The 25,514-nt window shown below is 38.1% G+C and overlaps 1 long non-coding RNA gene across 1 annotated transcript in view; it reads right to left on the minus strand.

Moving 5' to 3' along the window:
• Positions 1-1,188: 1,188 nt before the first annotated feature.
• Positions 1,189-25,514, minus strand: part of LOC112972157 — a 120,625-nt gene continuing 96,299 nt past the window's right edge. Inside the window, exons 2-3 of the long non-coding RNA XR_003255555.1 lie at positions 3,061-3,276; positions 1,189-1,396 (exon numbers count right to left, since the gene is read on the minus strand). This is a non-coding gene — a long non-coding RNA (uncharacterized LOC112972157). The remainder of the gene's footprint in view (positions 1,397-3,060; positions 3,277-25,514) is intronic.

A 25,514-nucleotide genomic window follows, 5' to 3' on the forward strand; every position in this document is an offset into this window, starting at 1 on the left:
GAGCTATCCAATATAAAACATTTCATACATGGAAGTTGTGAATTTTTGCTAAGAAGAAAAAAATCTGATGTTCTCAATTAGGTATTAAATAAAGGTAATATGAAACTAATAATTTTGATATAATAAGAGGAAATTAAAATGACAATTGAGTATTTATTCCTCATAAAGTTTTAGCCATAGTGGATTTTCTGCAGAATGTTATGTATTCACTGCAATGTTCAAAAAACCCTTCTTAATCTCACCTATTTTCAAGTAACCAGCAAGCAGTGGTTTGACTGACCAAAAATAAAACACCATTGTTTCTGGCCAACCAAAATAAAGAATCTTTATCCAAATAAAATCAAAACACATCGAAGACAAAAGCACGGACTAACCTTTGAAAAAAAAAAAAAAAAAAAAGCACAAACTAAAATATCTGCCGGAGTGTGCTAATGAAGAATAGGAAGAACTTGGAGGGAGGCTTCTGCATCTCTTCTACTGACACTATTTTGCTTTCTGAGCATAAAAATTAACTGGAACAAGGAGTTAACACTGACTGACTGTTTTAGGGACAACTGAACATACATAGTCTGGCTAACTAACCATAGGCCAAAAATATAAACACATTTCACAGGTCGAATTGATACGAATTACTTATGCTGGATGTGTGGGGAATTGGGTGTGTGTCAATTCAACTTAAAGGTTATTTATTGATTTGATATGTTACAGTCTTTTGTCAAATAAATTATTTTTGCCATCAGCTGGAGGAAAAAATAATTATACATAAATACTTACCAACTCTTGGGCCAGTTATATAAAAACCTCTACAGTTTTGGATCCAAGCAAAAAAAATCTATCTTTAAGTTCTTCTACATATTAACTGAAGAATTAATTGAAGAATTTAAATTATTCAGCATATTAGTATGCTCAGGAAATGATTTTATACAAACTGTTATTGTGCTTCTTTAATTAGATAGAAATACATGCTGCAAAGAACTCACAAACTCCCTACTCCTTAATTAGGTTAATAGAAAACAAAAGTAACAACAAATCTATCCAGCATCCTCTCCCCATCACAAATAATAACAATGAAGTTTGTTAGCTGGCTTAACTAAAGAAATAAAAAGCAGACCTTGCATCCAAACACAGCCAGTTTAAGTTTCTGCCTGGAGGCAGTACCCCCATGGGAATGTATTGTTTTGAAAACGCTAATTATTTGGTGATAAGTGAAGAAGAAAGGCAATATCTTTGACAGAAAGGCAAAATCTCTAATAAATGTTAACAAAATCATGGCTTGGCCATCTTCTATGATTTTAATTACTGATGAAGAACAGAATTTTCAAACTTGCTGATCCATTTGAAGGAGTTGAAAGTTTCTCATTCCCATCAAATGAATTTTTGGCGGTATTCTTCATTTCTGAAAAGAAAGGTGCATTAATCTGAGATGCCTACATGCAAACTCATCTAGCCAGATGTACGAATGTAAGTCAAAAGAACACATCTGTCTTTACTGTTCTGACAGACAAAAGATAACTGTTTCAGGTAAGTTTCAGGACAAAAATTAACTAATACCACAAGTAACTTTTAGCTGGAGTGTAGTGACAATAGGCAGAAAAAAAGGGTTTCCAGTTAAACATAACAAACCCATCACTCAGGATGAAAAATGCCATTGGAAATACAGAGACTTCATATCATTATATCTAAATGCAAACTTGAATATGAACTGTCAAATCGAGCCAAATACTCCATCCTGTCGTTCTCCCTGCAGAGGATATTGTGCTAAAATACTTGGACCATTTTTTGTCTTGATTCTTTTTTTAGAATTKTGTACAGTAACTCAGATTTAAGAGAATATGCCACCTTATATCTCCTGGCCAGTTCTCTAGTGACAACTATATCTAGCAGTTTATAGATATAGTAGTGAAAATCAAACCTGTATATTTAGCAAACTAATTTTAAAATTCTCTCTGTCCAAAACCTCTTGTAAATATTCAGCAACAATTCCCTTATTACAGACTTCAGCTTCAAATGTATAAAAACTTATGGTCCTATATAACTTCACTCATATTTTGATCCTGTTTGCTTTGATATGGATCATAGACTAATCCACACCCTAAACTACRAGATAGAAGCAATATTCCCCATTTTATCGTTTGGAACTGAGGCATCTCCTCCCTTTCAGCATAAGCTATTTTTCCATCAGCTTTTTATTTTGCAAAGTTTATTTTGCAAAGTTACAATATTTAGAAATTATTTGAACTTTTCAGTACATGACCCTATGCCTAAGTCCTGTTCTGCTACACTCTCAGCTCCCACTGAAATTAGGGATCTTCTGAGTGCTCAAATACATAGCCTTTAAGTTTGAAGACTTTTTTAATTAGAAGATTTCAAACACAGACTTGTTGTTCCTAGAGAAAGTGGCCATTTTTTGGTGATGCTGCAGAATTCCACAAAAATCTGGCACTGCAGAAAATAAAAAGAAAAATGGAAATATATTAAGTAAAAACCAAATATCTCCAAGTCAGAAGCTTAGGAAATACTGAATATGGACTCAGGAAAATGGTTAATTTGAGAATTGGCTTGTTCAAAAGGCAAAAATGTTTGTTTGCCTTAGAGAGCACATGGGAACAAATTTAAGTTTGGCATAGCAGTTGAGAATAATGTATAAGGGAGGTGAAGTGATATTAATCTTCCAGCTGAGAGGAATGTTATTGCATGTCCAACTGTGACAGTTTCTTTTGCAGAGAACAGCAAAAATCTTTTGCCTAAAGGACATCAGCTGTTTTTTTCCCCTTTAACTGAGAACGCTTTAGATGGTGAGACAACTCAATTTGCTTCTTAGAATAAGTTTTTGACTTCATGATTTAAGTAGCAATTCTAATCCAGATCCTTCCCTTTGTATGAAACATTTTCTCATGTCTAAATTATAAGCAAATAATAGTCTCACAAAAAACAGTGAACCAACACAAACCCAGTCCCACCTCAACTCTCCACACCAAAATTATATAATCAAAAATGTGGAAAAGAATGAGGAAGAAGAGGCCAAACTGTAATCAAAAGCAGAAAAGTATTTAAAATTACTTTGCATGGGCATGCAGCTAGAGTAGGAAGATTGGTTCACGCTGACACTTCCCTGCTGCTTGTTGCTTGCATTTGTCATGAAGGGCTAACACCAAACCGTGGCGTGGTGGGTTCTGCTGGGAAAAAGCCTTCAGACCTGCTGCTTGACCACGGCTGCCTTGTCCTGCTGCAGGAGTCAGCCACTGAGAGCACAGCAAAACCAACTTTGCAGCCSATCTTCAAAACAAAGAAAGAAAGGAGAATTAATTTTCACTTGACAGGAAGCACCTACTGCAGACTACAGATTGAAAAACAATCTTTCAAGGGTCTTAAAAATTGTCATTGCACACTGTAGATTAGTAGAGCAGTCATTTTATGAGAAAAGGATGACTAAAAAGCAATTTCTAGTGGGTCCACACCTTTTCCTCTCTGATTCTATGGCAAGAGTTAAATGTGGCGCTGTATTGACATCAGTTAGTTATGCTGTGGCACATTGATGCTGAAGAAAAATGAAGCTGTTGAAAATTTGAAAACTCTTCTGCTAATTTCAGATGAATTCAAAACAATCCCTGTTTACTGATGGAAATGTAGGACTTTTAAACAAACGAATATGGGCTTGAGTTTTTGTCTGGTCTTTTGTTCCCTGTTATTTTTACCCAAAGAACAAACAGTAGAAAACTCAATAAGAGATGTTCTAAATAATATCTAAATAATATCTTAATAAATATTCAGACTAAAACTGTCTTCAACACTGGAATCAAAGCCTGCATGTAACCTAAAAAGTAACCCAAAAGGATCTAGAGGTAAATGTGGACATGCCTCCTCCTTTCTGTTGCTTTTGTCCTATTTTTCTCAGTCTCTCAGGGTAGGTTAAAACTTAGTTTAGCAAAGGGATAATCTAAACAAGGAGTATAATTTCTAACTGTGTTAAAATAGCCTGTGGAGGGTGCTAAATCTTAAGATCCATTTTAAAATTGTGCCCTTCCAACAAACACACTATCTTCCTTCACTAGTTTTCATTTGGTTTCGTGATGGTGTTTTCTGCAAAAAGTACATACTTTATTGTCATTTGTTGTCCCCAAATAACTGGTCAGGACAAATTCGTAAGGAAATGCCATTGTGTGTGATCTTGTTTGTACTCTGTGGTTTCCTTTTCCATTGGTGGGAACAGCTTTATTTCACAAGTACACTGAATTATTTCATTCCTTCTGCAGCCTTTGGTTGCATCAGGTTACTCGCTTGGATTTCTTTCTGAATTATGCAATTCCAGAATTTTGAATTATGTTCCAGGCTACACTAGTCGGGTTATTTTGCTGGGCCTCTGTGTTTTTCCTGGACAGCTGATCTGGCATCACTATTAGACTGACAGGGATCCTCTCTGACTGGAGACTCTCCAGAAGGATTTCAGTTATAAGGTGTAGTCTGTCAGTCACTGTGTTGCCTTTTGTAATAGGCTATAGCTACACCAGTGGCTCTTAAGAGGTGATCAATTCCTATTAAACAGCTTTGCCTTATTATTCCAAAACCTGACCTTCTGTCAAGGTGAGGACCTTTTTAAGCAACTTCTTCACTTAAGTGGGAAATTTGTGTCACTCAGTGCAACCAGGCTGCATGAGACACCTTTCAAAGATTCTCAACCCTATCCTAAAGGCACATTAGAAACTGCTCAGAAAGACAGCAAATTCTTTGATATTCATGTTGCCACCCTCAAACAATCACAGTTTGGTTTGGAGTAACTTCTGCTCTGGATTTTATCAAGAGATTTTATTCAATACAAGTCTATGCTAGATTTTCCTCTACTAAGGTCCTTTGGGAAAAAGTTATTGCAAAGAGGTTAATCTTACTGCAAAATATGAAAATCTGTCAAAGCATCTCAGCATCCTTTGGGAGGTTGGTTCAGTCACAGGCACATTGAGAAAGCCTCTCCCTGTCTATGTAGATCCACATTTGAACCCCAAGAAAGTGGGTTGTGCAGGATGACCTGAACTACTAAGGTGAAGAACAATACATCACAGAACTTGCAGCCAGAAAACTCTCTCTCCAGATCTAGAGAGTTATTTCTGCAACTTGTTGATTACTGTGTTCTTCCTAACATCCTCTAACATATCTGATATTCCCTAAACTTGGGCTCACTGCCATTTTGTCTTTGACTTTATCAAGAAAACATGTTTCCAGCTCCCAGTCAAAATTTGTGTGTATTTTTGGCCCACTATTTGACCCACTAATGCTGACTCTGATCTAAGAGCGGCTCTTGATTCTTATGGGCCTGACATTTCATCTGAGATATATCTGCCTGTATTTTGGCTGGAGGCTGATTTGACAAATAGAGAACCCAGAAAAACAGATTTGCTTATACTCTTGGGCTGGCAGCCTGTGGACTGTTTGACTTCTGTAAAAAGCAAGGCAGTCCATGAAGTGGTTTGCAAAACTACTGATCCTAAGATTCAGAGAGCTGGTCTTTTTTACCATTAAAGAATTGTGGTATTTATAGCTTGCTTGCTGAAAAATAATTTCTTTTTCAAGTGTGAGAGCAGCTCTCAGCACATTCTGTAAAAGGAGAGCTTGAAGCAGCCATTAAAAATAATTGAAGCTGGGAAAAAATCTGAACAGATAAAATTACAGGTTTTTTGGTTATGTAGAAAAAGGCCAAGAAGGGCACAGCATGACAATAGCCAAAGGAAAGTTTTTAATATAAAGCTTTTGAGAGTTTGTGATGAATGTCCCACAGTTCTGCTAGATGACCAGGTAACATGCACAAACACTTTTAGTTTGGAGCAATGATAGTCAGAATCTGTATTCCAAATCACTGTTTTCCTTGGAATTTTTATTATTCTTTACTAATGTATGGCACTGAATATTAGTTTAATAGCCATGCTTAGTCTTTGACTCCAGATATTAAGTAATTTATTTTACTGCTATGCCTGTAAACCCAATTATCAAAAAAGAAGATATTTTTAAAATAAATTATTCTAAAACACTTCTTTCTATCCTGTGTATACTGCATTGCTATCCAATGAGACATATACAATCTTTCTTCTGTTTCATACCATCATTCAACAACATTGTATAATCTTCTTCTACCTTTCAATGGCCAACATTGTTATATTTCTGTCAATTTATCATCTAGGAGCATGACTGCAACATGCCATGTAGGACAAGAAGTAGGGGTTTAAATGGAAGCAGATTCACACTGGGTATTAGGGAAAGCATTATAAAGACAAAGACAGCAAAGCACTGGAGCAGACTCTCTGAGAAGGCTGTGGAGGCTCAGGTGTTGGAGATTTTCAKGAACAGGTCAAAAAGCATCTCTCAGGATAGTAGATCCCCGCAATGACCTGGCGCTTCTTTCATTCTTCCTGTTCAGTGATTTTTCTATGGCAAATCTAGCTTGGGTTTGGACTGCAGGAGAGTGCTGAGCTGAGAGTGAAGGAGTGAAGTTTAAGAAAGGCATGGGTCTCACATGACTTTGCTCCTTCTGCCCCAAGGGTAAAAACTTCCTCTTAAGCCCCCACAACAATCGGCCTCCAGATAAACCTTCTAGCCCCAAATATCTGCTCCTTCCCGTTCCTCCCTCTCTTCAAATTGACCACGTTTCGTCCACACCCTCTCCAAGGCACCCCAGCCTGTGTCACTCTGACAGCTCCTTACAGCTCTTTCTTTCAGCTTCACTTCCCTCTTCCTCAGCCCCCAAGGCTCCCAACTGGGGAGAACCAGCCCATATTTTGAGCCAGATCAGCTGCTCCCTGCAGAAAGGCTGAAAAAAGACAACACTTGCAGAGAGAGCCTGGCCTGGAGAAAAGGTCGCCAGCAGGCAGCTGCTCCACAGCTACTGTGTTGTCTGCGGGATGATCCTTGTGTTGTACTTTAGGCTATGTCCTCCATCCTTCCCTCTGCTTCACAAGGATAGCATGAACCTTCAGGGAACTGGGGAGAAGGACAAGCAGGCAGCAGGACAGGTGAGAAAACAACATCCCTCAGTAGGCAGCAGTTGTTTTTCTGTAGTTTTCCTATGAATAGAGCTTTTTCCCTGGAAGCCTGGCTCATCTTTCTATTTCCACTGAATTTTTCTCTGAAAGTGCTAGCTTGAAGGTGATTAATTTTTAATTGTGCATGGGATTTTGTTTCCTAATACTTTGCATTTTTATAGTTGGCTCTGTGAAAGGTTCTTAAAGCATTTTCCAAATGATAAATTAAGGCTCTCGAAAACTGCATGAGGTGGAAAACAAAATAATGAGGAAAGGGAGACCAATTCACTTACCTCTAGTTGAATAGTTAGTCCTCAAAATACCTGAGAGGAGGACCCCAGCTCTTGGTGCGCACTCTTGTGCTTTAATGCCACTTAAAGCAACAATGCTTATGAAACTGCCATCAAATATCCTACTCCAATAAATGTATCAAATCATGGGATGGTACTCATCTTACCTTCATTGAGAAGGCTTCATACATCCACTGGAGCAGGTCTACAGACTGAATATCCCCTTCTAGTCTTTTCTCTACATTATTTCTTTCAAAACAAAAAACTTCAAAAAATAGAGGTACTCAAACCCATGAAGAACATATATTACAAAAAAAATCTTTTCTACTAATTTCCAAAAAGGTGCTCTGCAGGAAAAATTAATTGGCCTAGACAAAATCTTGCAGTAAAACTCTGTTAGGAAAAGCCAGATTCAAATCCCAACTTTGCAGCTTGGGAGCCTCATTTGAAAAAAACATGCATGCATGATGATTAGTTCTGCGCTAACAGAAAGTGCAGGACCTCATTAGGGACATTCGCGTGTTCCTGACTATATCGCAGTTGAATCATCCTTCTTTCTCTTTACCCACTTATAGCCAAGTCCTAATCTTCAAGGGCAGAGCTACCATTGCTCACAAGCTATCACTGTCATAAAGGGTGCAGTTATAGATATCTTAGATATCTGTTAATTAAGAGCTGGGAAAGAGAACAACATGTTGCATATAAGTACTGGTGCTTCCATTTAATTTAAGTAATGAACAAAATTCAGGTCTGTTGTAAACAACATGAACTGATTGAAGTCAGCGGGAGATGGCCTGCATGTTCTTCTGATTCCTGTCATCAGCATGACAGGGCACTCCAGCCTGCTAGGGCAGTAATCTAAAAAATTCTTTAGCTGGTTTGTTTACATCGAGGAATTTCTTTTCTTTTATGCAACTGCCATTTCAGAGTCCATGTGTATATGATGAGCCTTTTTAAGCAGAAAACCCAATTCAATTGTCTTTCTCAGAATTTTAGTGCTGACTCTTTGCAATGCATATATTGATCTTTGACATGGATCTGATTTCAGCTGCAGATTGAATCTGTCACATTTTTCAGGAGAGGAAAATAGCAAACCAGGTAGTTAGCTTTCATAAATAACAAATGGTGGAATATAAACAAATCACTGCATATAATGCTGATTCTACGTGAGCTCAGAAATAATGTACTGAAAAACAAAATATGGTGTGCTTTCTTCTGCAAGATTATTCAGAAGTGATTTGATAATAATCTCATACCATATTTAACAGTAAATTCTGAAGTGATTAGACAAACTGCAGTGTTAACATATTTCTCTCCATAGGAAAAAAAATAGTTTGGAATAAAACAGAGCCTTTTCAAGTCTAAAACTGTATTTCAGGCTTTTGAAGACTGAAAAGAAAGGATTTGTGTGAATTCTGCCCTGCAGCATGCATCCAAGCTGAAGGATGTCCCAGGGCTGCAGTACCGTATCTTGCAAATTAAGGACTTTCCAGGGTGCTGAGAACTGAGGCTATAAGACATTGCACTACACAGAGTTGGGTTCATTTAACCTGACCCTAGAGTTTGAGTATATGATATTTGATCCCAAAGTCAGCCATGTCTGTTATTGTCTTCCTTCTGCACAGTTCAAACCACAAGCACTTAAGCTATGTTAGGTAGGAAAGAAAGTGTCAGTAATAAGTAATTCTTCCTACCCTGCAATATAGTGATGGAGGCAGTCAGGAGAATGACTCAGGGGGGCTGTATGTTTGGAAGACATACCACCACTAGCGCACACATTTTTCTCACAAGTTTTGTTCCCAKTAAAGTTCTTGGTCAACAAGAAGCAGGTTATGCACAAATCGCTGCAGCTGAAACACTAAACACACCTCTGGCATTTGCAGGACCTGCTGCAAGTTTAGAAGCATAATCTGAAGCTGTGACCCCATTGCAATTCCTTTTGCTGTTAACAAGGTTTATTCAACACTCTGAAAATGCACTCCTCTGTGTTAATAAAATATACTGCTTCATTATCTCACATAAGTTGGCATAAACTATTTTAATTGTTTATTATTAATATTGAGTTACCAGAAAAATTGTGTTTGGCCAAGGGAGTGCAGTGTAAATACAAGAAAAACCTGCAGGACACAAACAGATCTAACTGATAGAAATCTATCAAGAATGGTAAAAGTTATGATTGGACTAAGGGGTAAAGTGTTTACTAGCTACTGGAAATATAAATCATATTTAAAATCTGGTGCAAATCCTACTTTCTAGTTAGAGTGTGTTCTATAAGAAATAGAAGCAGAAGCAGCACAGAACGAAATAAAATCAAATGCAATCAGTCAAGCAAAAAAGGCAGAGGCTGCATATGTTCCCATCTTATGGAGTGATGTATGCAAATGCCAGAGATATACTGATGATATTTCTCTAGAGGCCAGAAAAGATCAGCATAAGTTAAGAAACAATGCATATGTAATACAGCCTAAAATGAGCCACTGTCTTCAAATACTGAGAGATCTATTTCACAATATTCTGCTAAAACTAGTGTTTTCTCTTCAAAAAGAATTAACAACAAATTCAAGCCTTAGCAAAGCATTTGGGGAGCTCAGCTGTTGGAAGAGTAGGCAGGATGTGACCTTGAGCAAGTCATTCCTCCTTGTTCTGCCTCTGTTCCCTGGGCAGTCCCTGGGGATAGGGACTCTCTTCTACTGTGTTTTCAGACAGGGCTGATGATGAGGGGACTTGGTCTGTGTGTGAATTTATAGATGCCTCTGTAATAAAAAGATTGTTTACCGAAACAATCTCCTTCCCTCCCTGCCCTCTCCCCTTCCAATAATCCCGCCAGTCTTTAGTTATTATTTCTATCTATATTTCTGTTTTTGTAAGCTTCTTTCCAGGCTCCTCTCTTAGGTAATTCCTGTGTCTCTTCCTTAGCTTCTCTAAAGGGAATAAGAACTGGAATGTAAATTACTGCAAAAAGCAGCCAGGCAGGGATCTGTACCAAGACATATTTGTGTGGGTACGCACTGGCAGAAGGATGCACCTGGAAGTGTCGAGTGTTAATGGGAATTTGGCTCATGGGGTAAAAACCCAGAAGAGGCTTGCTTTAGCAGTGAGAATACTGGAAGAGTATTTCACCCTGCTGGAAGTATGCAATCTGTATGAGGGTGCACACACATATATTTCTCTCTCTTTTTTATGCATTCACATAAAGATAGCTTTTTAGCAGCTGTTTCAAATAAAAAAAAATCTCTGGAGCTGACATGTTTGTAAAGAACATTTGTAAAGAAAAGGTCTTACTACACTAGTGATCTATGTCCTACAGAGCACACTTACCTCACTTACAGCAATTCTGGATTGCCAGGCAAAAAAATAAATTATCAAACAAGATTAAAAAAAACCTCTATTTTTTTATGGATGGTCTGAGCCAAATTGTTTAGAACAAAATAAAAGAATGCTGAAAACCAGAGTCTTCAGTCTGAAACCCTTTGACCTTGAGGGAATGGCCGTTCAGGATTGAGTTCCCAAATGCAAACTCAGATTTAGGTGCTTTGTTGTCAGAACAGTATCTATTTCTAGCTCAGAGGCAGGCAAAAAAGAATGAAGTTACTGTATTGAAATTTTGTAAAATTAATTTCTAAGCCTTCATGAATCCCAAATTTAATCAAATTCAATTTGTGTTAAGGACCAAATAATGCAGTTTTTTCAGTTTTCTAGTGGGCATACAGGCAATACTTTGTGCCTGACAAATATTTTTGCTCTACTTGCATTTTCTGAGCTTCTGACATTCCTTTTGCACTTTTTTCCCCTCTCATCTGGATCATTTGAAAAAAAATCCAGACTTTGGTCTCACTATTGAAGTTCTAAACTGAGCGAAAACTCTTCCCACGCACGCAGAATGGAACTGCTAGAAGAGGACAGATTATACCTAATTCTGCAGTGAAACAGTTAACAATGTTCAGCCTACCTGAGCTGAAAACTTCCATAGCCTCTGCAGTCTGACTTTGAATTCATTAACCACATGGCCTAGTGATCTGGTAAAATTGCTCTGTTTTGAATGTTTATTTTTCAAAGCCCATGGCATTGAACATTCTACAAAACAAGCAGATTTTTTGCTAGTAGTCTGCCTCAAAAAAATGGGGAGGCTATGCCTTTCAGAGCTACTGCATATGATGCAGCTGCAATCACAWAAAAAAGTCATACATTTTCTCTAGTCTCAGAAAACATGAAATATAAGAAATATACTGTTACAACACTGCAAATGATTTCAACAGAGTTATTCTAGATTTGCACTGGTTTACCTTGAAGCAGAAAAAATAGAATAGAAGTTGACTTTCAATTATTGTCAGGGAAAATTCATGACAACGACTGAAATATGCAGAAAATTCCAGCGAACGTGCGATGAGACAAAATCCTGCCAACTTGTGCTGCACCTAGAAGTGTAAACATGTCATGGCAGAGAGACAGAACTACTTTGCTTAGCACAGGTCACTGCTTGTTTCTCCCAAATCATTTCATTTTCTAGAATCCTGTTGTGCATATTCAACTCACTTTTGCTACTTCTGTTGAATTCTGTGGGAGCAGAGACAGAACTCTGCAAGAAGTTTTTTTTTTTCTTTTCAAAACTCTAGGTATGGATTTAGCTGATGTTTTCAAGTTTGTCAGCACGTTGTTCTGAAAAGGATAAATGGTAAAACAGACTCTGAATACATTGGCATGTTTTCAGATTTAATGCATGCAGAGAATGAGGGAATGACCAAGCATATTAGAGTGTAGGTAAAGAGAGAATGTGTTTGGTGAATTGGGGAAAACATTTAATTATTCAGGCCCTTTTAAAAGATGTTTGTCATCATTTTGAAAGGCCTATCATACCTGACAGGTGTGGATTTATTGCATAAAAGTTAAGGAGAATCAATGCCCTTCATTGCCTGATGCAGTACTGGCTATGTTGCTCTCTCCCACATTACTAGAGCTACATCTATTTCTGCACAACAGCTGGATGGCTTAGAAGGCAGAAAATAAGAAATAAGTAAGCACCACTTAAATACACTCATAATTTACCCAAAGAAAAAAAGAGGGTGAGAGAGAGAAAAAAAATCATGGCATTGGTGTTAAGAGCTAAGACCTGTTTTCATTTTTCTTTAAGATATACATGCGTTCAACTAAACCCTCATTCATTTTTGTCAAGCATTACAAATGTTATTACAGGCAGCGATGTTTGAGTCCACAAGACATGAATATTTCACTAAGGACTGGTAAAGCCGAGAAGGGGGTAATCATTATCTTGACAAAAGACAGTGACAGAGCTTCCTTTTGACCCAGCAAGAGACGATTCCAGCTCACTGTCTTCCAGACAGTGAAAATCTAGTAAAATACAAACAAAATTTTCTCTCAGTGTCCACGGAAGTCAGAGTAAAGAACTCCTATCGACTGCAGCAACTCGTGGGTCAGGCACTTCTCTTCTTAGATAGAAAGAGAAGTGAGCAGGAAGAAATCTCTATCCAAAGTTTGCCATTAAGGATTGAAACTAGAACAAATGCACTGAAAATGACAAAGAAAACGATAGAAAAAAAAGTTGCTGACCTCACTGAAGACCGTAACAGATATAAAAGCATGGAAATGAAATGATGCTGAATAGTTGTAGACTTCTTTTCCTTGAGTTTATTTCAGGATATCTTCCTTGTTATAATCAATTTCTGCACAAAAAGAAGAGTTATACTTTTGTTCCCTTGGGAGTGAAATTATTTTCAGAAGAAAGCTTCTTTCTGTTCTCTCACTACCACCTAATGATAAAACAAGTTGCATGATTTATAACGAATATTGCAGGCTTAAGAGAATACAACAAAACACTTAACAAAAAAAGAAAGTGAGAAACTTAACAGACTGCATCAGCTACTGCTGTGAAGCGAAACACCATCCTCTTGGGACTTTATTGCAGAACCTGGCTAGTACTCACTGTGGTTTTAATCTGTAGGGTGAAGTTACACGTGATCTTACTGAAGCCCTAGGACAGTCTAAAAGAGATCAAGTTGACAGACAGTTCACAAATGTGTATTTCTATCCAACTATAAATATGTTTGATATTTACTATGGTCACTGGCTTCAAAGCAAGGTTGCTTTATTAACACATGAAGTTTAAAATAAGAATCCCTTTTGAGCCACAGTAAAGGGCATATTATCATTCCTTTCAGAAATATATGCCATGGCTGATTGTAAAATCATTTTCATTAACATAAGACCTCAATAAAACCTCTCTTAAAAACAAGAAGACATTCACAGCATTCGGAAGGCTTTTCTCTGGTTCTGTTCACCTCCTTTTGTTTCCTGTTTTTCCAGAAATCTATGTGGAAGATAGGGTTACATGTGCTTCAGAACAACCTGAAATCTTCCCTAGAACAGCTGCCTTAAGGCAAATCTCACCATTGTTGTCTCCTCTCTAAAATATGTGGCAAATCTAGTTAAAAATTGGGAGGAGGGTTGATAAAACTACTCATTTACTAGCATCATCTACTAATTTTCTAATAGTATTGTAAGCAGTAGCATTGCCTGATCACTCAACCTGTACCACTGTACTGGCTTCTAAATAAGGACAGGGATTTCCTCATCAGGTAATAGAGACATTATTTAAAATATGATATATGCACACTATTTGGCTCTTTTGCTGCCATAATAGACAGCTTGCTCCCAGTTACTAGTTCCTTTCTATGGAACAAACTAACAAAAGTATGCCATATCAATTTTCCTTCCATTTAGGACAATAAAGAAAATATGTTTACTTAAAAACATTCAAACTCTTCTTTTCGGAAGCTCTTATGCCAATAGTTTATAAGTCTAGACAAATTAAAAACCAACATTCTTGCTACAAGAAACAGGGAACTCACATGACAAGTGAAAACAAACAAAAATCTAGTCCAGTCTAGTTTCATTCATTGGAGCATTTAGACAGAATCTTGGACCCTGAAGCTGCTCATGCTCCAGGTCAGCAGAAATCTTAGGTTTTAGTGTTACCTTGGTGTCTACCATCAGTTTCCTTTCTGACTTCAGGAGCAAAACTGCCTCTTTATTAATACTATTTTTGTCACACCTCCTATAATACCTGTTGTAATATAACAGTGACTTGAGTTATAGTGTGTACAGCTTTGAGATCAAGCAGAAGCTAGTAAAAGAATATGAAATATGTGGTAAAATAATGTGAAAATAAGTGAAGAGGGAAAGGGTTTAATATAGGCCTATTTAAAATGCAGAATCAGTGTGATTCACTGCCAATAAACCCAAGTTTTAATGAAGACACTTACTTGGGTCCTAGTTCTTCCTGGTCTGAAAGCTCCTAAGGGAAAACAGTGGGTCACAGAAGATGGAAACCCAAAATAAAATCAAACTTTTAGGAGGAGAACCATGGCTGTATGCTCAGAACATATTTATTTTCCCCAGAACAGATGTTGAATTCTTTCCAGGCTTTCCCAGCAGTTTCCATAAAATATCAATATTTCCCTACAGGATTCTGAATTTATTTCCAGTTCTAGCATCTACATCCTCAGGGAAAAAAGCAGGGGACTACAAGAATTGCCTCCGGGCTGTGTTTTCTGCCGAAGAACTTTGCCTGGTTCTATCCATCACCTTTCAGATGCTTAGTTATAATACTGCTTCAGCATTACAATTTCTGCTTCTCACTGTTAAAACCCGTTGATTACCTTCTTTCCTACACTTTTCCTAGTTCTTCTTCTGAACTGACATATTTCTAGCTTCATGCCTCCTTCCTCACCATTTCTCATGTTCACCAGGTCCAGGGAAATTTTCGTTTATGTCCCCAAACTCATCAGGAGTATTTGTTTCAGTTCTATGAAACCTTCTGACTGATCCGCTACTGAAGGGAAACCTACAGAGATTGATGGTTCTGCTGATTCCCTGTCCTGTGTAGAAGGTGTACACAGGCATATACTGTTAAAAGGTACAAACACAAACTGCAGGGCTGACATGAATTCCTTCTAGGCTTTTCAACATACGTACAGATTTGGGGTTTTTCCTGGTCCAGAGCCACTGGACGTTTCTCTTGTTTCACTGCACTTGTGATGATGATGAGCAATGAATTGAGAGCAATCAGTTTGTCACTTACTTTCATCCTAATTTACCATCTGTTGTGCCTCTTTCAGTATTTGTCTCCAAACAGATCAGTCTTCAGAGGCAGGTAACTCATTAACTCTCTGGCTAGAAGATGAAGAAAAAGAACTGGGACTTTTCTTATCCCCAGCAAAGTTCACCATTTTCAATGGGGCACAAGAATGACAATCTTTTAATCCTAGACTGGGACTTCAAAGATCTGTTCTTCAATGGACTTTGTTTGTCCATATCTGCAAGTTATTTTAATCATTTTGTGTTTTCATTTTCCTATCCAGAAAAAAAATAATAGCATCTCCTTTACTTCTACATTTTCTCCCTCTCGCCTGTTTCGCAATGAAGCCTCTTGCATCAAGGTTTTCTATTTGTTTGTTTGTTTTTGTTGCTGTTCACGTACATATAAAGTTTAGTGAGGTCATAATCTCAGTCAGGCTAAATTACAAACAGCTCCTAAGAGTAAAGTGCCAAGCAGCATGGCCAGGCAATTACATGGAGAGTTTCTTCACTCTGTAAATAACTGCAAATATGAAACTGCTTACCAAGAAAAGAATAAAACTTTGTTTTATAGCATAATGTTCATTGACATTAATATTTTTACATTCACTAACCTTAAATGATCTCCAAAACGTGGACAGACTACTGCTGTAAACTTCTCTCTGTTATGCTGCGTAGAAGAAATGACTGGGGACCATACAAGTCGGTGGCCAGAGGTGCTCCATACCTGTGCAAAAGAGTTTTGAGTGCACAGGATGAACCCTGTTATCACCTTTATGAAACCTGGTGACTCTTCAGTGGAAGACTGCCTTACTGCTAGGTCACAACTCAAATCATGGTAAAATTCAGTCTTCACAATGCAACATAAATGTAACKCTCCTGCAGGTCCTAGTCAGCAACTCGTTCTACTCTTTGCTTTGTCAGCTAATGTCTCATTTGCTTCTCTGCTTTTTCCCTCTATTGCTCTGGCCCACTGGCTTCACAGGAAGCATACAGTGCCAGGCAGGAAACAGTCAGAGTCCTTCATCTCTTCCTAAATATCTTTTCTTTTTTTTTTTCAGAACTTCTGCCACCCAAAATTTCTTCACAGCAACGTTATGAGTTAAAGAATTAGTGAGTAATTCCTGTCATCTGGACATGCTGGATATAGCTGAACCTAAACTGTCCTTTTTGCAACATTTTAATAAAAAAGGCCTCATTCCCTCAACTTTAAAAGGTAGCTGTTTTGAAAAGACATGCTCTARGATTTGCAAAGTACACAGATAATTTCACCGGCTCAGGCCTGCTGCATGGGATTTTCCATTCAGCTTCCTACAAGGAGATTATAAAACATTTCCATCTTCCTGACCTGCATCTTTCTGGTGCTGGAGGGGATCAAGGCCTCAGGCTACCAGGCTGCAAAGCCAAATAACTTTCAGACTGAGATAAGGAATGACAGTAACATGTGTGACTTACTACTCAGCAGTAAAGAGAAGGGAAGAAGATATTTTGGAAAGTACCACAACCTAAATTTCCGCTTGGATGAAAGGTATCGCAGCTAAAACAAGGTACATGCAAAGCAGGTAAGATGCTGTGTTTTTAAGGTATCATTAAACAGCACGAAATTTTATTTATCTATCTACTGAGAAATGCTGAAGGCCTTGAATTGGTCATTCCTGGGCTTAAGCACGTAGACTCTGAGGCTAAAGACTTCAGTAAAGAGGGATGGATTTAGGCAGTAGATTTTCAGTGTCTGTATTCCATGGGGACTGGGTACTGCAGGTACCAAGTCTATTATCTCCTCAGCCCCAGAAGAATGTCTCATTATTATTTTTTATCAATTTAAATCAGATATGTGCTGTGGAAGAAGCTCTCTTAATCTCCCTGCTCTCATAAAGTGGATTATATCAGAATCTAAAGAGAGTACTCAGTTTACAGCCTTGTTAATATGCTAACAAGATTTTACATTCTACAAGCTTCTTATTAAAGTAGTAAATTAATTAGCTTGCCTGGACAATAAAGGGCTGAGGCCAACAGCTAGTATGAACTCCATTTTGCTTCTGTTTCAAATATAGCCAAATGCATTCCCATGACAAAGCTTTTGAGGTCTGGCTAATGGGTGCAAGGATTAGGTTTGTGGTCTGCTTATTTTCAGGGAAACAGCCTGAAAAAAACTGCCTCCTCTACCCCCTTTGTCTGTCTTCTCAGTGGGAAGAACAGTTTCTGAAGGACAGATGTAATATGGGCAAGATTATGAGTGAACTATTTCTGCTATAGTGAACTATTACTAAGATATCATTAACCGTATTTATTCTTTCATTATCACATACCTTTTTCGCTACCATTTTCCAGTCTATGTTCAATGCTGTGACTGGCACTGCCATTTCCAGCTGCCGTTTCCAAGTAAGTGACCATCACAGCAACAAACCCCAGTCACCACTGGAGTCATTCTGTGCTGCTATAAAACAACTAGTAAGTAATAATTTTATCTTGTAGGAAAGAAGGCTCCTATAGGTATTTGGCTCTCAGTAGTCTGTGACTTTATCAATTTTTTATCTGCATCTGCTCTTTTCACTGGAGAGAAAGTTTGCTCACTTGTAATGAGGGAAATATGGGATTGATCTACCTCTTATTGCCCTGCCTGGAATTTCAAAAGTTTATCCTTGCTTCTCCTCTGTCRGTGTCTATTCCTAGAATTTCTTCTGCACTTCTGCACAGTCCAAAGCACAAGACTGTTTGCGCTGCTCCTCTGGCCTAGAGTCACCCCCCTCTTTCCCACCCTCTCTCCCCAAATTTTTATTTCATTGTCTCTGCATTTTTTCAAAATCTCTTGTTAATAACGTAAAAGTCAGGGTTCAGCCTGAACCTTCCAGTCTCAAACCAAGTCCGTTCATTAGCTTCACAGAAAACCATTTTTCATACAATGCAAGGAAACCAAGCAGCCATGCAGCCCAAATTTGGCATGAGACACTGCTTGGTTATTGGCAACTGGCAAACAGAAGCAAAGGATTATAGAAATGCAATCTATTCTGTGAAATAGAGACACATAATATTATAACCTCTTAGCAGCAGCATCTGAAACATTAATAAAGCTGAGAGAACCTGTTGGAACCCTGCTCATTTAAAATTTAATGGTGTTTTCCTATATTGCAGATATTGTATAGATAGATCAGAGTTAAATACATTATAGAATTCTAAACTGTAGACATTAGTGGAAACAGACACTAAAATCCAGAAGGGAGTATCATTTCCTAAATGAGGAATAGAGCTAATCAATCCATGTCTTTCTAAAACCTAATTATAAAGTCTAAATACTTTATGGATAAGAGATTCAGATAATGCCCAAGCTGTTTAACAATTGGAAACATACCTCAGGTGATAGCTTTACTAATGGGTTTTCAGCTGCACACACAGTCCAATTGTGGCTACAAAGTTCTTGAACAAGTTAATGTTTGTTTATTCAAGGATAGAAATACCGGGGGTTTTTACTAGAGGTCTTAAAACTTTTAAACCATCTACAATAACACATGAGACTTTCCTTCTTCATCTAAAAGGCAGGCAAATACTTAAGGCAACTTCCCCACCCTAACCATTATCATCTACTAATATACTGGAGCAAGAAAATGTTGTCAGCCTGCTGACAAATCCAGTTCTCCAAGCAGCTAAACCAGGCTTGTTACAAAAAATTTGTTCCACCCCTCTTACAGAGCCTTCAAAAAATCTGCAAGGCAGGCCCAGGAAATCACATGCATGTCCTTTTAAAAATTCTTAAAATATATATCCTTTGTTCCTTTTCTGACAAATTTCTACTACTCTGCACCCTATAGCCAGCTGTCCCCATCTTAGTAGCCAGCTGTTGAAGGGGAATGACTGATTTCACAGAATAGTTGGGGTGGGAAGGGACCTCTGAAGATCATCTGGTCAAGTCCCCTGCTCCAGCAGGGTCAGCTACAGCAGGTTGCCCAGGACTGTGTCCAGTCGGGTTTTGAATATCTCCAAGGACGGAGACTCCACAACCTCTCTGGGCAACCTGTTCCAGTTATTGCTGTGCCTGGTCCAGGAAAGATGTGAGCGAGGGCTGTGCGAACCTCAATGGGCTCTGCAGCCTCTTCCTGATGACTGGCTGTGGCTGACCCTGGCTAGTGTCACCAGACCGGCTCTTCACTCCCGGCTCAGTACTGCGGGGCTGGGGCCCTTGTTGGTGAGGCCCCTGCCTGGGTTGCCCGGCTGTCACCCCAGCTCCCGCTTGCCCTCCCCTGAGGAAAAGTCAGCCCTTGCTGCTCCCCAACAATGCGATTTGCAATCACTTTTCCCTAGGATTTGCTATGCAATAGTTCTGTGATATCAGTTAATTCATAACTTCTATACACATTCCTCAAATGCTTATAGCAAACAGTTCAGGATTTGGCATTATCCATTTCTTCAAACACCTTTGAGGCTAAAGCACAGAGAAGTTGGACAGCACACAACAAAGTAGATTTTTCAAGACTGTGATTCTCAGGGGAAACTAGCAACTTGCCTCTTGGGAAGTCAGTCTCTTCTTTTCGAACAGCTTAATATAAGAAAGGGATTTTTATGACGGCAACTGTATCCCAGCTTTGAGATAACAACAGATCCAAGGTTTGAAAAAAATAATACAGACTTTACCTTAAATCTCTTTGCTAAGATTGCCATGTATGTCTTAATGAGGGTCTAGCCAGAAGGATCTGCATTGAGAATTATGTTCTTTAGGTGACACAAAAATGCCACAGATTTTCTCCCTGACAGAGGTGGGCCAARAGTCCCATGGGTTAAGAGGAACAAAAGTCACTGAAGGCCGTATTTTAAACTTCTTTTAACCCATTATTTTTAAATACTTTTCATAAGCTAATTAAATACTCTGTGAAGACACAGGGCTTAGCATGAAAAGGAAAATCCAATTAAATGCTGGGGCGACTGCCATCTTGCATCTGAATTAGAAAGAATTTATGTTCATTGTTCCATTTGTCAGAGAAGGTTCAAAAATAGATTTTCACTATATAAACAGGAGAAAATTGCAGACTGAGTGGGAGGTAGGTGGAAGTGTTTGGGGGAGGTTGGCTTGTCTAAGGAAATGAGTATATTTGAGCCTTGAACAATGAGAATAATGGGTGCAAGAGCACGTGATTGAAAGGTAGCACTTATTTGACAAATATTGCAGATGGAGGTTACAAAAGGTTGTGAGCTTATACCAACATAATGGCAACTTTAACATCAGAAAAAGAGGGTCTTAAGTTTATAATTATTTTTTCTTTAATCAAGAGAAAAAAATCCTACTTTTAAAAGAAGAATTAGTCATGAAAATCTGTGCAAGTGAGAAATAAGAAACCAAGCTCATGTCAGATTATTATAATCAATGCATATTAGCAAAGCATGAAAAAAAGGTACAGTCACTCTTACTTATTTTTCAAATCCATCCTTTTTTTCTTAAATGACAAATTAAATCTTTGTGGTGAGAACTGCAAAGAACTAAAATCCAGTTATGTCAAAAGAGCATCTTTCAGATTTGGTGCACTTTGCTTGCTGATCAGGTTCTTTGCTTTCAGTAAGATCTTTAGTTTCTTTATGATGATTTGCACATATTTGGACACTATTTTGGCAATGTATCTTCTCAGGTTAAGAAGGCAGTTTCTATTCTGCATGCAGTGTATATTCAACCTGTGTTTTCAGCGGGGCTGGACTTCTATATTTTATTAGTGTGGGCATCTGTCCACCAGGAATTGGTGTAGGCACTGGTCTGACATTGTAGGTCACTGAACAGACAGTGTTCTGAGCAGAAATAGGAAAGAAAGAATAGTTGTTATCAGAGTAGAATTTGTAAGTGATTTAAAAGTATCTTTCCTCATTTCATCTGAGATGCCCCTTTTTATGAAAAAGTAGGCATATTTTTTTAAAAAGTTTCTGTCTTGTTGGGAATCTGGGGGGCCAGCAGTCTTTGCAATGCCTAATCAGTCAAAATTAGACTAAATATTTTCCTTCAAAATTTTCAGTGAACTGTAAGTTCCCAAAGCGGGGACATTTCAGTGAAACTGTTTATTACTGTGATCAGTGATGGAGCTTCCACTTCTGCCAAGGAAGTGCCAGGCCTCCCACCATCCTTTGCCCAGGCCAGCACAGCACTGCCAGGGGCTCCCAGGGAGGATAGATGCCTGGGCAAAAGCTCAGATCTTGGCTCTCGATTTAGGGAACTCTTGTCAGACATGAGTTGTTCCAAATCAAATGTTTTGGCATTGATGAGATGACCAATTTCCATAGGCAGAACTGCATTAGACTACTAAATGTGCATAAAAGAAGGAACTGTAGGTACTTCAGGAAACAGGGTTGAATTCTAGCCCTATCTCAACGTATTGGAGAGATGGTTTGAAAATCATATCATGATCTTCCAGAGAATCAAGGCATTATATTCAAAAAGAAATAACCAGAAACACAAATGCAATTGACTAAGTAGCAGTTCTATAGAAACAGTTCATGAGCTAAACCATAGTTAATAATGTCATGCTGTTGACAAAAGGCAAAAGCAGTACTGGCAAGTATAACCAGGGTAAACAAGACAGAGTAATCCCCTGTTGCACTCAGCCTTAGCAAGACCTCAGCTAGAGTAATACTTCCATGTATTTTGGGATACTTGAACAAAGACACTGACCAATTTGAGGTTAGAGGAGAATAAAAAGATTGAGCCAGGCTCTAGAAAACATGAACTGTGAGGAAGGCTTGAACAAACAGGGTTTGTTCAGCCAAAAGAAGAAGAGAGAGGAGTGGGCACAATCAGCATTGCAAATGTATAAAAGACCACTGCACAGAGGTAGGAGATAGTCTGTTCTTCATGAAGATGGATAAGGAACAATCAACGTGCATTTCAGCAAGTAAGACTTGAGCTAGGTAGTAGGAAAAACAGGGCAGTAACAGAATAGATTGCAGGAGATGTTATGGAGTTTTCACTCTAGGAGCTATTTAAAAAAATGATTAGTCAAAGATCTGTTAGGAATGACATTGGTATTATTCATCATGCGTTGGAGCTGGGAGTAAACTAGATGTTTCCTGCCATCTAGGCCCTTGTCCCTTTCAACCTCTGATTCTTTTATTCCTGACCAGCTCTGTATGTAAGATGAATAAATTCATTCAAGGCTTCTGCAGAAAATATTCTTTCTCTTAATTGAAAGGTTCCAGATAAACTATCATCAGTACTGCAAAGAGTAAGCCTGGGAGAAGAGAAAAGGAAGAAGAGGCATGTGAGATCTGTGCAGCCTGGATGGACAAGGTGACAGGCCGGGAGAGTACAAGTTCATCCCTCCTTACAGATTCATTTGTTTTGTGAGAAAGCAGGGACAGAAGTGCTGTAAGACTCTTCTACTTTTGTATGGAGTATTTGCTCTCATCCAGCACTTTAGTTATGATACATAACTGGTAGGTGTGCTATCTGCCTTCTTCTTTTCCCCCTACCCTTATCTAACATGCAGTCTAAACAGTAGGCTGCTGGGAACTAAGATTTAGATTTTCTGGAAAATATTAGTTCCTTTTTATCTGCATCCAGTAAGGTAAGAAGATTTAATGTGTAAAAAAAGAAAAATAATTGATGTTTTATCTAGGGATAATTATCTGTCTCTCGTGTTGCTCCTTCCTACATAGAAGCTCAGTTGAAAATGCTGTTTTACTTTTCAGTTTTATTTGTTCTGGAAGACCTTTTGCTTGTAAAAGCTTTTGAAAATGTGGAACAGAATCTGCACAGTAGGTCCAATAAAAAAAGGCTCTATTAATCATGATCAGAAATTGAGATCAACTCTGCTACAGGTATAATCTCTTTCTCAAAATATGATAAAAGATAGGATCAATCATCTAATAAGTTAGTCATTTCAGTATTTTTTTTCTTTGACACATTCTCTGTGATGTGCTGACTATCACAAAAAACCTCTATACTTAATTGAGAGAAAAACCTTTAACAATACAGTATTTACTTGATGAAAACAACTGAAAAAAAATCTACATTAGTTTTGTATTACTCCTTATCACTCCTTAACTTTGTATTACAATTTAGGCAGGGCTGCTATCAGCCTGGTGCTAGAGAAGAAACAAGCCCCAGATCTGCCTCTTGAAGTTCCCAACATAGAGCTGCTGAGGTCTTAGAAAGGGCCCTTATCAAAATATCAAGTTTGTTCATTCTACAAATATGAGGGACATCATAAAATCAGAATTTTCTAAAAGGCTTCCCTATCTGTAATACACTGAACCCAAATCCCAGATTTACACCTCCTTGTGTGTAAATCTGTTAAGCTGTCCTTAAGTCCTCATTAAAAATATATTTAAGAAAATTGTATGTTAAGATACTGATTTTACATCCATGATGGGCATGAGTCACAAAAAGGCACCTGGATTTCTACCTGATTGGGTAGTCTAGCAGATAGACATGGTTATAAGAGTAATCATGTGTGGTATATAAATTTGCCATTAAAACTATAAGTTATAACTTTTCCTTTGGAAATAAAAAACAACTAGCTAATTAATTTTATATGCATCTTTGCTGAATCCATCCTTTAGGGTATTCCATGATTCAGTCAATTGTGTCAGCAGTTTTGCTGGCCCCAAAACCTTTGAGCTTCTTTTAACTAAAAACTAAAGAAACAATTTACACTGATCACTCAGGGAATAAGTCAAAATATGTCTTGATTTGGAAGGAAAATCTAATCTAACAGAGAAGCCAGCCAGAGAATAGGTAGAGGCTCTTACTTGAGAAATGCTCATATAAAGTAAAAAATCAGAGGAAAGCTGAAAAAGACAGTGGGAATCCCTCACATCTTCTCAGCCCCTGTTAGGCCACACTGAGAATACTGTGGCCAGTTTTTGTCCCCTCACTTCAAGAGAGAGATTGGAAAAATATGGAGAGGGTCCAKCAGAAGACCATCAAGATGATCAGAGGGTTGAAGAACATAACATACGAAGAAAAGTTGATGGAATTGGGTTTTTTCAGCCTAGAGAAGAGGCAGCTTCTAATCACAATCTTTCAATACCTAMAAGGTAGTTATAGCGAGGATGAAGGTACTCGCTTTGCAAGGATGCATGGTGACAAGACAGATGGCAATGGCTGTAAATTGCTTCTGGGAAATTCCAGCTGTATATAAGAAAAAGATTTTTCACTGAGAGAAAAATTAAACATTGGAATATGATGCTTAGAGAAGTGATGGAATTTCCCTCACTGGAAATATTCAGGCTGACAGGCCATGGATAATCTCATCTAAATCTCTGCTTTCAGCAGCAGGTTAGATTATATAATCTCCAGAGTTCCCTTCCAGCCTAGACTTTCTATGGTTCTATAATAATTCTCAGTACTGCAGAATGAATAAAACTGAATGCTTAGAAAATTAAGAAACAAATAGTATTATTGTCTGCAAACAGACATTCAATAATAAATCATTTCGTGCCAACCAGCAACTTTCCATTTCCATGTTTATTTGGAGGCATAGTACCTAAAAACAGTAGAGGAAGATTCCAAGAAAGAATAGTCATCACCAAATGGAAATAATTAAGCAAAGTCAAGAGGGATGGTAAAAGCTACATTTTCCAACTGGTCTGCAGAGGTCTTGAATGAGAGGAAATTGTGTATCTGTTGAAGAAGAGAGGACAACGAAAATGAAAAATACAGGTTCTGGGTTGTCTTTCACCTATCCGACAAATGACGAGACACAGCTGTCATCTGTGTTGCTAGATCACAGCAAGGGAATTGCTGGGATAGAGAGAATTTGGAAAGTACTTTATTTGTCAACAGTGCTAGTTATTTGCAGAAGGACACTTACCACTAGTGTGACATCCTCAAGGGATTTCACAGGGTTCTAGTGGGGGAAAAGCCTCAAATATATCTATCACTTATTCTTGGCAATAGTTACCTTCTCCTGCCTGGACAAAAAAAACAAGGTGGTATAAATGACTGGTTTCATTTCCCATTTCAAAGGCAAGCTCTGTATTTTAATTTTGTTTTTTTAAAGGCACATGATACCAATTTTCAGTGATCAATAAATGTGGATGCATGTGTTCCAACTGCTTTAGAAGCATCTTAAATGTAGCAGCCAAAAACCTACAGGTACCTTTTTAAGCATTCAGACCTCCATATTTATGAATTTATGAAAATGAATTCATATTGTCA

The sequence above is a fragment of the Apteryx rowi genome, unplaced genomic scaffold (genome assembly GCF_003343035.1).
Source record: "Apteryx rowi isolate R43461 unplaced genomic scaffold, aptRow1 scaffold_476, whole genome shotgun sequence".
Lineage (NCBI taxonomy): Eukaryota > Metazoa > Chordata > Aves > Apterygiformes > Apterygidae > Apteryx > Apteryx rowi.